Source organism: Bombus affinis, chromosome 1 (assembly GCF_024516045.1).
Source record: "Bombus affinis isolate iyBomAffi1 chromosome 1, iyBomAffi1.2, whole genome shotgun sequence".
NCBI lineage: Eukaryota > Metazoa > Arthropoda > Insecta > Hymenoptera > Apidae > Bombus > Bombus affinis.
In genome coordinates, this window is record NC_066344.1 from 299,316 (window position 1) to 313,280 (window position 13,965).

Consider the following 13,965-nt stretch of genomic DNA (forward strand, 5'->3'; position numbering starts at 1 on the left):
CGACACCGATTTCAGCCCCGTGTCACCGGCGATAGGCGATAATCTCGAGGGTCGATCACGACGCGCGCCCTTAACACCCCGGCGAAGCCTATAGGTTGGCCGAACGTCGAACCGCAGGGTCTGCAGGCGAGGCGATAACACGCAGCCAGATGCATTCGGCCGAGCGAACGTTCGTTCGAGCGTGTGCCGCCTTTATCGGAACGTTCCCGTTGCTCGGACATTTTTCGGTTTCCTTTGTAAACTGGAATCGAACCGACGCGGCGTCGATATCCACGTGCAACCCACCATTGTTTCCTCGATACTCTTTTCCCTACCTTTTCTTTGCTTGTTCGCAGTTGCCACGCGTCTCTCTCGTGCTTGCCTCCGTGCGCATACACCGTATACGGATGGTATATGTTGTAGCGCGGTGTGCACGAGCATTCCTCTTTCGTTCGGTCATTCCGCGATCTGTCTCGCAAGTTCCATTGAAATTCACTTTGTCGTAATGCGTATTTACGACAAAGGGAAGGGATTAGGCGGTTCGCGTGTATGCTATCGAACGGCCAGAGTAAATGTGACCACTGATCGTCCAGTCGGAACTCACGATGGAGGTAGAAGCGTAGTTGGGAATCGATTAGCCGGATCGATAGAACAAACTCGCTGGTTCAGCGACGAAGAAGCTTCGTGGTCGTTGGTTGCCTTTGTTCGAAAGATACGATATACCCTTGAATTTTCAAAGTCGGGAGGAAAACAAACTCGGATCGTGACACGAGTGAAAAATTTCGTACACTCGGTCGACTATAGTCCGGCAAAGGAACGGAAATAACAGCGGGCGATACGGATTATCATTATTAGTTCTTTCCGTAATATTCCGTTTCGTAATCGCGAGATTCTCAGCGGGATTCTCGTATACAGCTGGATTCGATGAACTCTTAACGTGGTCGCGCCAACTCATAATGAAAATTGCCGGTGTAGCGTTCTTTCGTTCTCCGTCGCGGCCGTTAGTCACGGGAATGCAACCTAATATGTTTACCGGCGGACGATTTTGGATCGCGGCCAAATTAATTTCGAACGAGCCTCGCTTGAAATTGTAATCGACTGTTTAATCTTGCGATTGAATTGTCCGGCGGAAATCAACGGTCACGGAGCTTTACGACGGTTATTTTGGATCTTGATTTCGTAGCCGCGCTATTGCCTGTCTGCACGCCATTGCTTCAACGCCATCCGACGAAATTAGCGGCGCGCCCGCGAGCTTCGTTCGTCCTCGCGCCGTATTTTCTTCAACGAGCTGCGTCCAAACACGGATTATCCGCCGTTTCGATTTTCCGCGAGATTCGAGTCGAGTGGAGCCGAAGCGCCCCTATTTCTTCGATCGGTCACGCGAATCTCGTGTTCCTGCGAGATTTCAGAAAGCGGGCCACCCGTTTTCCCATTTTCTCCGGACCGAGTTCGCAAAAGCATCGCAGACGCTTCCGAAGAATCGTCGTTGACAAAATTTGAAAATTTCCCTCGTTTCGTCGCATTTTAAACGGATCCGTGAGTCTCGAGTCTCGTGGCGTTCGACTGGCAACGAGCAGGGAGTGGCAAATAGCTTCGGTTCGCACGGACACCGCGACGACGCGTCATTTCTGACGCGTTTTTCCTACTTATCTGCGGAAACGCGCGCCAATCGTTTCGAACGGAGCTGCTCTCATTGGCGAGAAAATAGGACGCGACCATGTTCTCACGCACGAGACACGAAGGGAAAGGACAAAAGGAACGGAGCGTATTCTCGAGCTGACGCAAATTACTCGCTCCGGAAACGTTAAATGCGCCTTAAATTGTAGCCGCGTCGGTCTTCCCGGCCGCGTTTGTCTTCTCGGGACGTTCTTTTCATTATCTAAACCGTGGCGGCTCCTTACCTTTTTCTGGGTCGTGCGAGCTTTTTAAAATCCGACGAAATTCGAGCGACTGTACTCACGGAAATGCCACTAACTAAATTGGTAGGGATCCACCGTCGTAGAAATTAATCGTCTCAACGTAACGGTAAATTACCGATAATTCCACTCGCGACTCGTAACGCTCGGAACAAACGTTTATTCCGTCGACCAAAGAGATTCCTTTCATCGTCCACCAGAGACATCGTTTAAAATTTCATAATCTTGCACAAAAGCGGAGCTCGTCACAGGAGGCTAAATTAAGGAAGTTATCCGAGCAGGGTAAATTATGAAATTCGTTCGGTCTAACAGCTGAGCGAATTTAATCTCGCAGCGACAAAAGAGAGAGAAAGAGAGAGAGAGAGAGAGAGAGAGAGAGGTTTTCGTCCCGCTAACTGATTTTCCCAAATTTTCGGCAAGGTTCGACGGTTCGTTCGTTGTCGCGATGTTCGTTGTCCGAGCGATGGAACGGACCGGTGTAAAGAGAGAACGAGCGTAACGCATCGACCGGCATACTTTCCGGCTGGGCATTATTATCCGAGTTAACTTGGTCGTTCGAATCGATGAACGAATTACTCGAGCTAATGCCTCGATTATCGCGATATAGGCACGTCGCATAGAGCTCGTTCATGGACACAGGTTTTTCACTCGTGTAAATTAACGCGAATTCCTCCCTCGAAGGCTATCGGCGAAACCGAATGGGAAACCTCAAAGGCTGATTGCAATTTTACACCCAAGTTACGATTATGCGAAAGACCCGCTAACTATTCGGGATTAATGTTCCTATTGCGAAACAAACGTTCGTGACATGACTAATTTTAGTGGCACTCGGTGGAGTACGAAATGGCCTATAATCGCACCGCATTCTGTGTCGATTATTCGCAATAAACGGAGCAACGCTATTAAAACAGGCTCGATCTCGGAGAGCCGCGTTAATTCGCCTAATTTGGTCGGCGAAACTTATTTATTTATTTGTTTGCGAATCGTAATATCGGGTGTCCGCTAACGAGCCCGCGGTATTTACGTAATTAATCGATAGCCGGCGATTATCAGCGATCAAATATAATGCCAGACTTTTCCTTAAACATTGACTAACGTCTGTTCTTCGAGCCCGACTTCGACTCCGACGGGAGTTTCACGTTTTCGCGTTCAAACGTTCCAACGATTTACGCGTCTAGTTTCTTCCGTGTTTTCAGCGTTGTAGGCAAATATTTGTGAATGCAAAAAATCCCCGCTAGTACGGAATAAATAACAAGAATTATCCCGATAAATCCCATAAATATATATCCCGTGTGCAAAAGCAGATTAGCCTTGCTTGATTTACTCGCGTACTCCACACGCTCAACCATATTTTACGTTTCAACGTTCCAGCGCCGCACTTTTTCGGCGACTCGTTCATTCGCATCTGATAAAGGCCGGCTTTCCCACCGGGTACAGCGTTACATTTAATAATTTCGAACGCGTTGTTTCTCTAATAAATTTTTCCCGATATCGTGTATCACGATGCGCCAGAGAATCCACGAGAAACGAAAGCTGGATTTCGCGTGTCCGACAGTCCACCCTCGTGGACTCGACTCGTTCTTCTTATTCTTATTATTCTAATTTCGATCGAATCTCGCTGTCGTCCACTGATATTCGACGGTTCGCAACCGTGCAGCGTACAGCATACGGTGTACAAGGTACGCGAGTTGGAGAACGTTCCGCGTATCTCCGCATGGCAGTTCGGGCCCTTTCCCTTTTCCAAGTGTGCCGCTTCGACGCGATCTCCAATTTTCTTTTTCTTTTTTTCTATTTCTTTTTTCTTTTCTCTTTTTTTTTCCACGAGCATCGGCCGCCAACTGGTCGCAACGGCGACACGGCGTCTCCTCGGTTTTGCCTTTTTCATCTTGCGCTTGTCGGCGCCCCTCCCGGCGCGGCAGCGCGCTCGTTCTCCAGCATGGCAGGCCGCGCCGGCGTATGGTAACGCGCGCGACAAATGCCACGCGACGCGCTATTCCGCAGGCCATCCTTCGATCACGGACGTTTCTTCTATCTCTTTTTCTTGCTGTTTGTGCGCGCTCTTTGTGTCGGCCCAACGAACCAGACTGGCTGAGAGCCTTCGACTTTACGACTGCCGAGACAAAAGCGGCGTCGCGCCGCCTCCCGATCGAACGCTTCCGACCGATTCTTTTAAATATAATAGCATCGGGAACAACCACGATATACCTGTTCGCACGATGCATCGCGGCAGAGGTGGCAATCTCTTGGTATCGTGCTTGTACTCGGTCCTTTGATACTTCTTCGTTCGTATTGTCGCTTGGCAACGATTTAACCAAAGATCGCGATGCAACGTCAAGTTTGGACGAGAGTCGTCTCGAAAGTCTATCGTAGTGGAAATTCGGGTTCGGTGAACCTCAGCCCGGAGTGACCCGCCGCGATCAAGAAACCCAATTTCCAGAGTTGCGCATCCGTAAACTAATTTTTACGTTGGCGGAGAGTCGATGGTTGTCGGTCGAGGGATGCCTAGCCGAGTCTAGGAGGGATCGTGAGACAGAGAAGATGGGAAGCACGGTCGAGCGGGCAAAGGTATCGCGGTAGCGCGACAACCTACACCCGAAACGAGCAGCCAGACGTTGACCTGCCGGCCAGAAGCCAAAAAGCTCGAAAAGTCGATGAGTTACGGTGGCCGTTTATTCGCCCGAAACTATGTCGACGCTCCAATTTTTTCAACGGTGTCTGCTTTATCGGCCACGATGTACTTGCTCGCGGTTAAGTTTCGCCGTTTTACAGCGATCGGTGGCCGATTGTCTCTACGAACGACGTATCCACGCTCGCCACAATTACACCTCCGTGGCGGTATATAAATAACCACTGGAGCGAACAGCTTGGCCGCAGCTTCTCCTAACGTATCCTCGCTTCTTTGCCTTTTCTTAATGCCCCGTGGAGGACGGTAACGAGCGTTTGATTTTCTTAATCGAGTTGCTGCAGACACGGGGGCTCTTCGCGGTAATTAAATGGACGCTATTTCAGCAGAATCGTTACAACGGAATTAATGTTGACGCGATCGAACGAGGAACGCGAACGATCGGTAATTTTAGAATCAAAACGACGCGCGTGTTGCCGTTCAAGAGAGTCGGAGTAACAGGTTAACGATAAGATTAACGACGTTTTAGCGCGGTCGAACACCTTGTTACGAGGTTTTCCAATCTCGCGTGTTTAAAAAAGTTGCTGTAACGTACGTATCGTAGACGACACTCGACCGAGGTAAAGGGATCGATGCGAAGCGTCTTCGGAGTATTTTCGGAGTATTTTCGGAGTATATTCGGAGTATATTCGGAGAGAATTTTCATGCAAGTTGGACAAAGTTGGCTTGCGATGCCGAAGCAGGGCCCGTTTGAAGTTTCGCGTCCCATCGGAGCCAATTCGTATCGATCGTTATTGCGAAACAAGATGCGACTCGGAGTCCTCCCTAAGAGTACTAATTAGAACGAGCCCTCCTGCCCGTAAATAACCAAATCGAAGATACCAGGTGTACGTCTGGATAGCCAATTGCTATGCGCAATCCCAATTCTCAAGAACGTTCAAGTTGTACTAATCTCCTTGAAGCTGGACCGATCCCGCGTCGTTTACAGGACGTACCGAGCCTAAAATCTAACGTTCTACGGGCAGCTTCCGGTTCCGCTCCCGTACAGGTAGACACGCTTGTCTACGGCGAAAAGAAGGGCGAGACAGTCGCGAAGTTGTCGAAACGACCGGCGGTCGAGGATGCTTCGGATAGAAAGAGATGCTGGTTCTCGCGGGGAACAGGGCGAGAGAAGTTTTCCGGCGCGTTTTGGAGGGTGCGCGTTACAGCAGCCGGAAGTCGTTTTCATCTCGCGCCCGACTCGCCGCGCCACCGCGCCGCCGTCCCGCCGTGCCGCTGCGTCGACCGCTCTCGCCAACTTCCGCCGGCGAATCGTATCTCGAACGAACCGCTCTCTTTGTGCGCATCCACGAATCAATTTTGCAACGAAGGAAGTCTGTGGCGTGGTCGAAAGCCGGCGCCCCATTTGCGGAGAACGCGTTTCGAACTTGCTTTGACGCCGTGCTTCCGCTCTCCGCTAAATGGAACACGACGGCATTATGGTAATTCTAAATTAATCGCCAGTTGGCGAAACCGACCGTTGGCGATTAAACTACGAACGACCAGAGTATAACGCGTTACACTCGTCTTATCGCTATCGAGAGCGAACGGAGAACATAGAGGCGTAGATCGCGATGTCATCTGATAATTTTATGGCGCTAGAGACAGCAGAATGGTAAAACGTGTGTACGTATATACGCGACGGTAAAATGGAAGAAGTAGAATGGAAAAACGATACTCTGCTTGCAGATAGGTAGAGCTGCTCGTCCAAAGGTCGACAAAGAAGGCCAAGTAGATTTACTCCGTGCATAGTCGGACGCTCCATCTTATCATGGTAAATTGGTTTCATGACGAGTACCGTATCTCTGTCGTATTATCATTGGTTTTATATTTTTCGAATTTCTCGAATCGAGTATGACCGAACTACCGAATATCGATAATTTTCAAACTCGCTGCATGTTCGGAAAACACATCTCAATCTGCGTAATGCAACCTGTCGGTGCCAGTTATACCGGTTACTATTTGCAAAATATCCTCGTACCAACTACAACACTGTACGCTACTACTCTACTTATTTTCGAAAAGCCTTTCGATAGCATCGCGGCAAATGGCAAGTAACGCGTGTAAACGAACAAAACGGCGTATGAGCGTGCATTACGCAAATGAATACATATGCAAATGTGTAGGTGTGTTTCTTTTACGAACGTCGTATTAGCGCACGCTTGGCACGTGCGCCGTTTCGCACCAGCCTATCGTTATGCACGTCCTATCCGGTGAGCGCCGAATCGAATCGTCGTCGGTGACTAAATTCCACCAAGTCTAGCTATCGCAGCTTCGACATCCTAAATCACGCTTCCATTTTCAAAATATATTTCCCTGTAAATGTATACAGCGGTTCGTTCGTTCGTTGCCGCGAGATGGGTTACGTAACGTGAAATACGATCGCGACAAGATTCAAGACGTTACGTAACGAGTAGAGTACCCTCGTCAACCGGTTTCTCTTATTACGCGTTTGTAGAACCATTTCCATAGAACAGAGCGCGACGAGGTAGCCTGGAACGCGGAAGCGGCAACCCGCCGGTACCTCGTTTTCTTCGCATCGTGGTCTCTTTGTGCGAGGCCATTCGTTTCAAGCTAACGAATCTCGATTGCGGGCCGCGTAAATTCGCGAGACCGAACCTACAGCCGCAAATTTCAGCGATCGTATCGCTCGGATTCTAATTTCGCTGAGTAGCTGGCAGCCAGCGACGCGCTTCTTAACACGCCAACCATGTACTCCGTCGTCGAGACGAACCCTCGCCGCGGAACTCGCGGAAACTCGCGGTGCCGCGTCTCTACGCGTTCCGAACTGAAACGAACACCTTTCCGCGCGACTTTCCTCCTAAACGCTAATTGCTTTCGGCTGTTAATTTCTGCGACGAAACAGACGCGACTCTGTTCAACGATTCGCTTACGCGATCTCCTCTCGGATGCGACGAGCTCTTTCGCGAGGACCGTGACGATTCATAGACGGCGTTTCAATTTGTTGGGAAGTCGAATCGCGGTTAATCCGTCGGTTACGACGAGAAAGCAGCGTGCAAAGTGTACGACAGGCATAGTTTCCGGCGGAAGTCGAAAAGCTGCCAGTCTATACGATGATTCAGGTACTTTGGGGGGGGAAAAAAAACGACGGGAGACCTGACTTGCCGAAGAAGAAGTTGCCGCTGAAAAATCCCCTCGTCACCTTAATATTTCAGCCGTCGAGCGAACATTGCGTGCTTTAGCTGAATGATTCGGGTATTTTGGCGGAGAAGCGGTGAGGTTGCTGATCCTCGAACGTGCCTGCTCGGTGTTTCAAAGCAGCGTTCGAACGGCCGGTTTACACGAGGATAGCGCGCATGCCAGCGAAACATTTCGCTTCGTGACTTCGCTGTACTAGCCTACTGCTACGGCAGCTACTACCGTGCTCCCTTCAATTAACTGGTATCACGAGAGTTTAGACTTTGTTAACTATCCGTGTGGCAGTCGATCTTAACGAGCCTTTCTGCAACGCGCGCCAAAGTCTGCCGCCGTAGGATCTAGGTAAACTGCTGCGAACAAACGATGATTTTATTATTAACCTACGGTTGAGAGAAAAATCAATTTCCAAGAGCAAGAACGAATCTAGCGAGAAAGTAAGTTTCTTTTAGCAGCGCGATAAACGAACGATCGTGCGAGGTTATCGATATCGAAAGTCGCGTCGCTGAAGCGCAAAGACGTCGTTCGTCTCCGAAGATCACATTTATTTCGAACGGTAATCGAACGTCGCAACTTCATGGTACGATAAATCGTTCGAACGGTTTGGAAACAGAAGCAGGTTGGGTTAACATTTTGCTCGGCATTATCCCGTTCGTTACTCTCGCGGGTTTTCCGCACTATGGCGAAAAAGCAAGTGGTCCAGCGAGTTTTGACTTTCCAAGTCAGCGACGGTGTTTTTTGCTCGACGATCGGCGGCGTTTCCGTGCGCGTAAGATCGCGATCAGGTTCGAAAGAGCGAAGAGCTGGAAATTTTTGACGCGAAACGACAACACGGCAATTCGCGTGAAAATGCGGGGCGAGGTGCGCGTACGAGGCGTCGCGTAAAGTTTGCCCAGGAAAAATATGCAGCTCGGGATAACGTTCGAGTTGAATGTTACGCGTGAAAGGGCTTACACCGGCGACAGACGTGTACACACTGCTTGCATAACGTCGACGATGAAAACGCGGCCGCATACCAACCAGCTTGCGCGACACCTGCTCCCAAATCGATGAACTCCAGGGGAACGTCGTGGAAATTCGACGAGTCGCGAATAAATTGGCAACGATTTTAATCTTTCCTCGCCTATTACAACGATATTCTTTCAGCCGAAATATAACGTTCGCCGAACGTGAAAATATATCCTATCGCGTCGTTAAACGCACAGATTACAAACTATTTGGCCGGAATTTACGGTCACGGTGACCGTTGTAACTCGTTAGGTTAATCCATCGAGGATAGAATTCGCTCGCGGCTCTAAAAAGTATACACGCGCCGAGTAAAAATGTCTGCAGATCGGTCTGCCGGTAGAAACACGGCAAACGTACGTTTCTCTATTCTAGAGAAATGTCGTAAAGCGGCACCGCGATATCGTCCATTCGCACTCAGCGATGGGACTCGCTTGTTCTCGGCAGCTGGTGATGGAAACGGGAGTCGATCTCTCGTTTTATCGCGCGATAAACTGCGATGTGAACCGAAGGAAAAAACAATTCCGCGGTGCGGTTGGCCGATCGTAACGGGTCCGAAAGCAAGGAATTATCCGGCCGACTCTGCCTCGAGAACACTCCGTCGAGTTACGACGACGTTCGCGTCCGTGCTTCAGCCTCGGTTACCGATAAAATGACGCTGCGATTTGTTGCTCGATTATTCGTTTCGAATATGATGCAAGAAACGAAGCAACCGGATAATTAGCTGTTTGAAAGCGAGGCGGACGATTTTTCGGATGACGAGTGATTTTTGTTTCGCCCGAGAGAACGCGAATGGGACGTTCCTTTCTTGCGCCGGGAAACTGTGAGTCTCTGTTTATCGAAATTCTGGGAAATTTTTCCATGACAAAATCGTCGAATCCATTATTTATCGCTCGCGCTATGCATTTTTTTTGGTATTTACGTTCAGGTTCAGGAACGAGGCATCGACAATTTGAAATATTTCGTTAAATATTCCAAAGCACCGGATTCATCGCGACCTGGCGGTTACTGGACACTCGGATTTCAACGAACTCTTCTTCGACGACCTGGTACTAACTCGTTCACCGGATCATTGCCCCTTTTTTGTCCTTGTTACGCTGAGAAATCCGAGGAAAGGAGCTTTCTGCATATTCCGATCGCGAGAAGATAAATTTCTGGAGGAAAACTGCTGGTTGTGTTGCGCGAATACGTAGAAACGTTGCTTTATGATTTACATAATTCACGGCGACGCGTCTCGCGTCTCGTGTTTTTTACGCATAGCCAACGAAACGTATCTCGAGTTTCGTACGACGTTAGAAGGCAAGTGAATCGAATTCATCCGGCTGGATGACTTTTGAAACGAAAGCGAAATCCTCGAGCACGCAACGTCGGAATCGCTGGAAATTGCGGTATGATTTCTGTCGATAGTAAGCGGCACTCGCCTTTCGGAATGCTCTTCCCGGAAGAGAGTCGTACGTTAAAGAGATTGTAAATCGTCGGGGCCGCTCACGAACTCATTGAAAATAATATCTGGAATTAAGCGTTTCCAAGTCTATGATGTTCGTTTACAGACCGTACAGGCGCGGAATTCAATCTCATCTTTCTCGTGTGCTTCTTTAACTGAAAAAGGGAAGGAAAATCAAAGTTTACAACGCGGGTTACGTAGTCGTGGCGCTCGTATTTTTCTTGCACAGACGTTTCATATTTCTTCTAAAGCGGCGAAAGAGAAAAGAATGTACATTACGTTGTCTAACAAACAACTGGATTACGCGGTAGCGAGGTAGCGTATGCAAAACGTTAGACTGTGGCGAACACGCGGAACACGCGTACGGGTCCGTAGGCAACGAGCATAAAATTTATCAGGGCTCTATTCTTTGCGCCTTTCATGCAATAAGCATCTCTCCGTAGCAATTAACTCGTTGTATTCCGCTGAACAAATTCTCTCATAACCACTGTGCAGGTAAAGCGATGCGAGTTAACAACGTCCCTCCGTTTTTTAATTAACGGTTGCATCCAGATGCTTAAACTTTCGTAACGAGCATCTCTGCGAATTTACTCGTTTCAAATACGAACTGACCGAAGACTTAAACGCAGACTCTCGAATGTTCACGGTCACGCAACCCGTCGAAATTACTTGAAAAAGGTATTTTATAATCAGAGTTGTACGACAAACGGGAAACAACGTCTCCAAGTGAGTTTCGTTTCATTTCGGCTAAAAATCGGACAGTCTCTTTCGACAGAGGGAGAGAAAAAAGGGGGAAGGCGTCACGGGTCTACTTAGGATTTGAAGCTCGTGCCGTGGCGAGGATTAAGTCAGGTCGCGTAGCAGCCGACGAATAAATAGTCGGCCGGTGGAAACGAACAGGGATCTCGGCCGATTAATCGCGAGCGTCGATTCGTTGGGTTGGCCGGCAACTTTTTCAATTAAGCACCGACGTCGAAAGGGTTTTGTCAGTGGCGTGGGCGCACGGACATCGCTCGGAGCGGCAAACGTGGGAATAGCGGGGCGCGACGACAGCAGAACGAAGGAGCGTTACTTTCTCTCGAGCTAATAAGCGGCTCGGATAATCGAGTAATTTCGGCCGAGGGAATTGCATCGGCCGGATCGAACGAAATTTTCATTTCACCGACGAGCGGAGAAAAATCTGCTTTGAAAAAGCCACGGGGATCAGGGGACTGAGCCAGGATGGAGCCGACGAAAATACGCTATTCGCCGACCGAGCAGAATGCCCGTTCTCCGCGAGATCGCTATATCCATGAATGTTTCAGCCGTGGAGGGATTTCATTCTAAACTGACATGGAAGCCGCATCGAATCTCTTCCCCGCTAACGTATAATATTGTTTTTCCCGTTCTCCGACCAAAACGCTTCTTCGTGTTTTTCTCGTTTCTCTCGTTTCTTTTTCCTCGTTGATTCGATTGCATTTTTAATCGAACGCGATGTTAAAACACTGATTCAACGAAGCTAAACGCTTTCGAGTAATAGGATAACACGATGCCTTCGATATCGGACCGGCAACTGCAGGCAGTCACGCTGACAGATCCATGAAATTTGTATAGCGAGCTCAAGCGTGGAACGTTACGAGAGAATGAAATTTTCAGCGACTTCTCCGGAGATTGATTTCTTGGACGAGGTTGCCGCTTCGATAAAGGGAAAAAATGGCTCCGCCGAGAGCAAGTCATCTACAGCTGTGCCGAGTATCAGCTATCGGTAATAACTCCAAGTAGAAGATGAAAAGGCTAAATAATTTCCTAATTTTCCCAGAACTCTCGATATTGCTAGATTCAAAGAGAAAATCGAAAGAGAAACAACGTACATCCATCGTTTGCCAAATGAACGTGCAAATATTCCACTTCATACGTTCACAGTGTCTCCGCTCGATCGCGCCAATATCCTCGATAACATTTATAATAAATAAATGACGAGGTAATCCGAGGCTGAATACGAACTCTGATTCTTAAACATCGATCGATACGTTAGAAGTGTCCGTTTTGCGTCGCTAAAAGTGTTGCTGGGATCATCGACTGGGGTATCGTGGTAACGCTCCGACCGAAAAAGAATTGTACACGAGAGAGAGAGAGAGAGAGAGAGAGAGAGAATATCTAGCTGCATCCGGGGTAGAGGCAACGGCTGGAAACTGGCACAAAGCCGAATCACGAAAACGTAGCTGCGGCACAACTTTTATATGATTATTTAACCAAGCACGCGGTAACCAGTGGCCGCTACGTTCCATTTAAATACATGATTGCGAGAGATTTTCCTGGCCGACGTGTACCGACCCTACCCCGGTTTCAGCCGCCCGTTCTCGCATACAACCCTCTATCCCAGCTGCAGGTTCGCGTACGCGAGCATACCTACCGAGCCTCGCTTCAAGTTTTCCATTCGGCTGCATCTGGATCTCGTTTCGTCGACGGCTTTAAGGAGAGTCTCGCGCGCTCGAGACTAATTACGGAAATAATGGGCATCAAAAATGAACGCTTCTAGCGAGACTCGAGCGCGGTTCTCCACCATGCGTTCCCTCTTCCCCGCGAGATCTTGCCGTATTTATATATTTTTTCGCTACGCGCTCCCACTCTCTCCTTTTCTCTTTCTCCTCTTCCTTATTTCTTGTTGTTTCTCCTTTTTTTTTTGTGTGTGTGTGTGTGTGTGTTAGCAACTGAAGGCTTTTCGGCGACTGCTCGAGAACACGGTGGTCGAGCTTTCGGCTTTCACCTTCTTCCGTAGTAACTGAAGCGGGCAACGCCCCGTCGTTCCAGACATAATCTTCCGGTTTGTTGGCGAATGTTCGCGTAGTTTGGGGGTTGTTGATCTTTGGAGATTAGATTTAGAGGGAAAAGATATGCCGTAGTTCGATCGGTTGCTACGCGAACCCCTGGTCTCTCATTCTGGTTCAGTGGTCCGAACAATTAACTTTTTCTCTTGGTCGAAATGGAACGACAAGAGTAACTTTGAGTCAAACTTCTCTCGTACGAACGCTTTCTTTGACTCGAACGCCTCGTTTTCTTTTTCTTTTTCTTCCTTTTCCTGCTGTTTGAAATCATATTTGCAGAATTCCGAATTCGTACGTCTTTTTACTATCCGATCGAACAGCTGTACGCTATTATTTATTATTATGAACCATTTTGCGTTATTAGCTTCTGAATTCTAAAAGGCCGAACTCAACCAGTCGTTTACGAGCTAATTAAGCTTAATTTTCACGGTATTTGGTATCACTTGGTAGCCGCGATCGCAGACGATCGATAGGCTTATGAAGAAATCCTACCGTGAAATTGGATTCTTTCGAAACCGACGAATTTCGTCGGCGGTCGTAGATCTAATAACCAGATTGTTTGCAGAAAATTTCGTCGGTCCTGCACAGACGAGCAGCGCTGCGTCAGCAAGTTGTTCGAGGTTGTTCCACGAGGAAAGGCGTTTTTTTCCTTCCAAAGGCCGATTGCAGAGCCAATATTTTCAGGTGAATTACATTACCATAGGCGTGGATTCAACGTTTATTCGAATTACGATAGATTCTATATTCGGTCGGAAGCGTTAAAACCTATCAACGAATAAAACCGCTCGTTATCTTTCAGACGCAACCATTCGACTGCGTAATATTTCGTTCGAGCAATGTTATTTATTTATTTACGTGGTTTATTTATATATGGAGCGAGCTCGTTAGAATACACGCATTTACGATGGCAGGTAGTTGCCAGGTACAGACACTTGCAAAAAAAGATTCGAAGAAAATACAGATGAAAGAGCTTGGAAATAACAGCAAAATTAATTAACT

The 13,965-nt window shown here is 48.4% G+C and overlaps 2 protein-coding genes across 8 annotated transcripts in view; both read right to left on the bottom strand.

Annotated features, from left to right (window-relative positions):
- The window catches only part of LOC126918724 (leucine-rich repeat-containing protein 24-like), a 142,110-nt gene that overhangs the window by 20,828 nt on the left and 107,317 nt on the right, over positions 1–13,965 (bottom strand). The gene's annotated exons all lie outside the window — the stretch shown is intronic.
- Positions 1–13,965, bottom strand: part of LOC126918905 (ejaculatory bulb-specific protein 3) — a 142,806-nt gene that overhangs the window by 53 nt on the left and 128,788 nt on the right. The window lies entirely within an intron of this gene.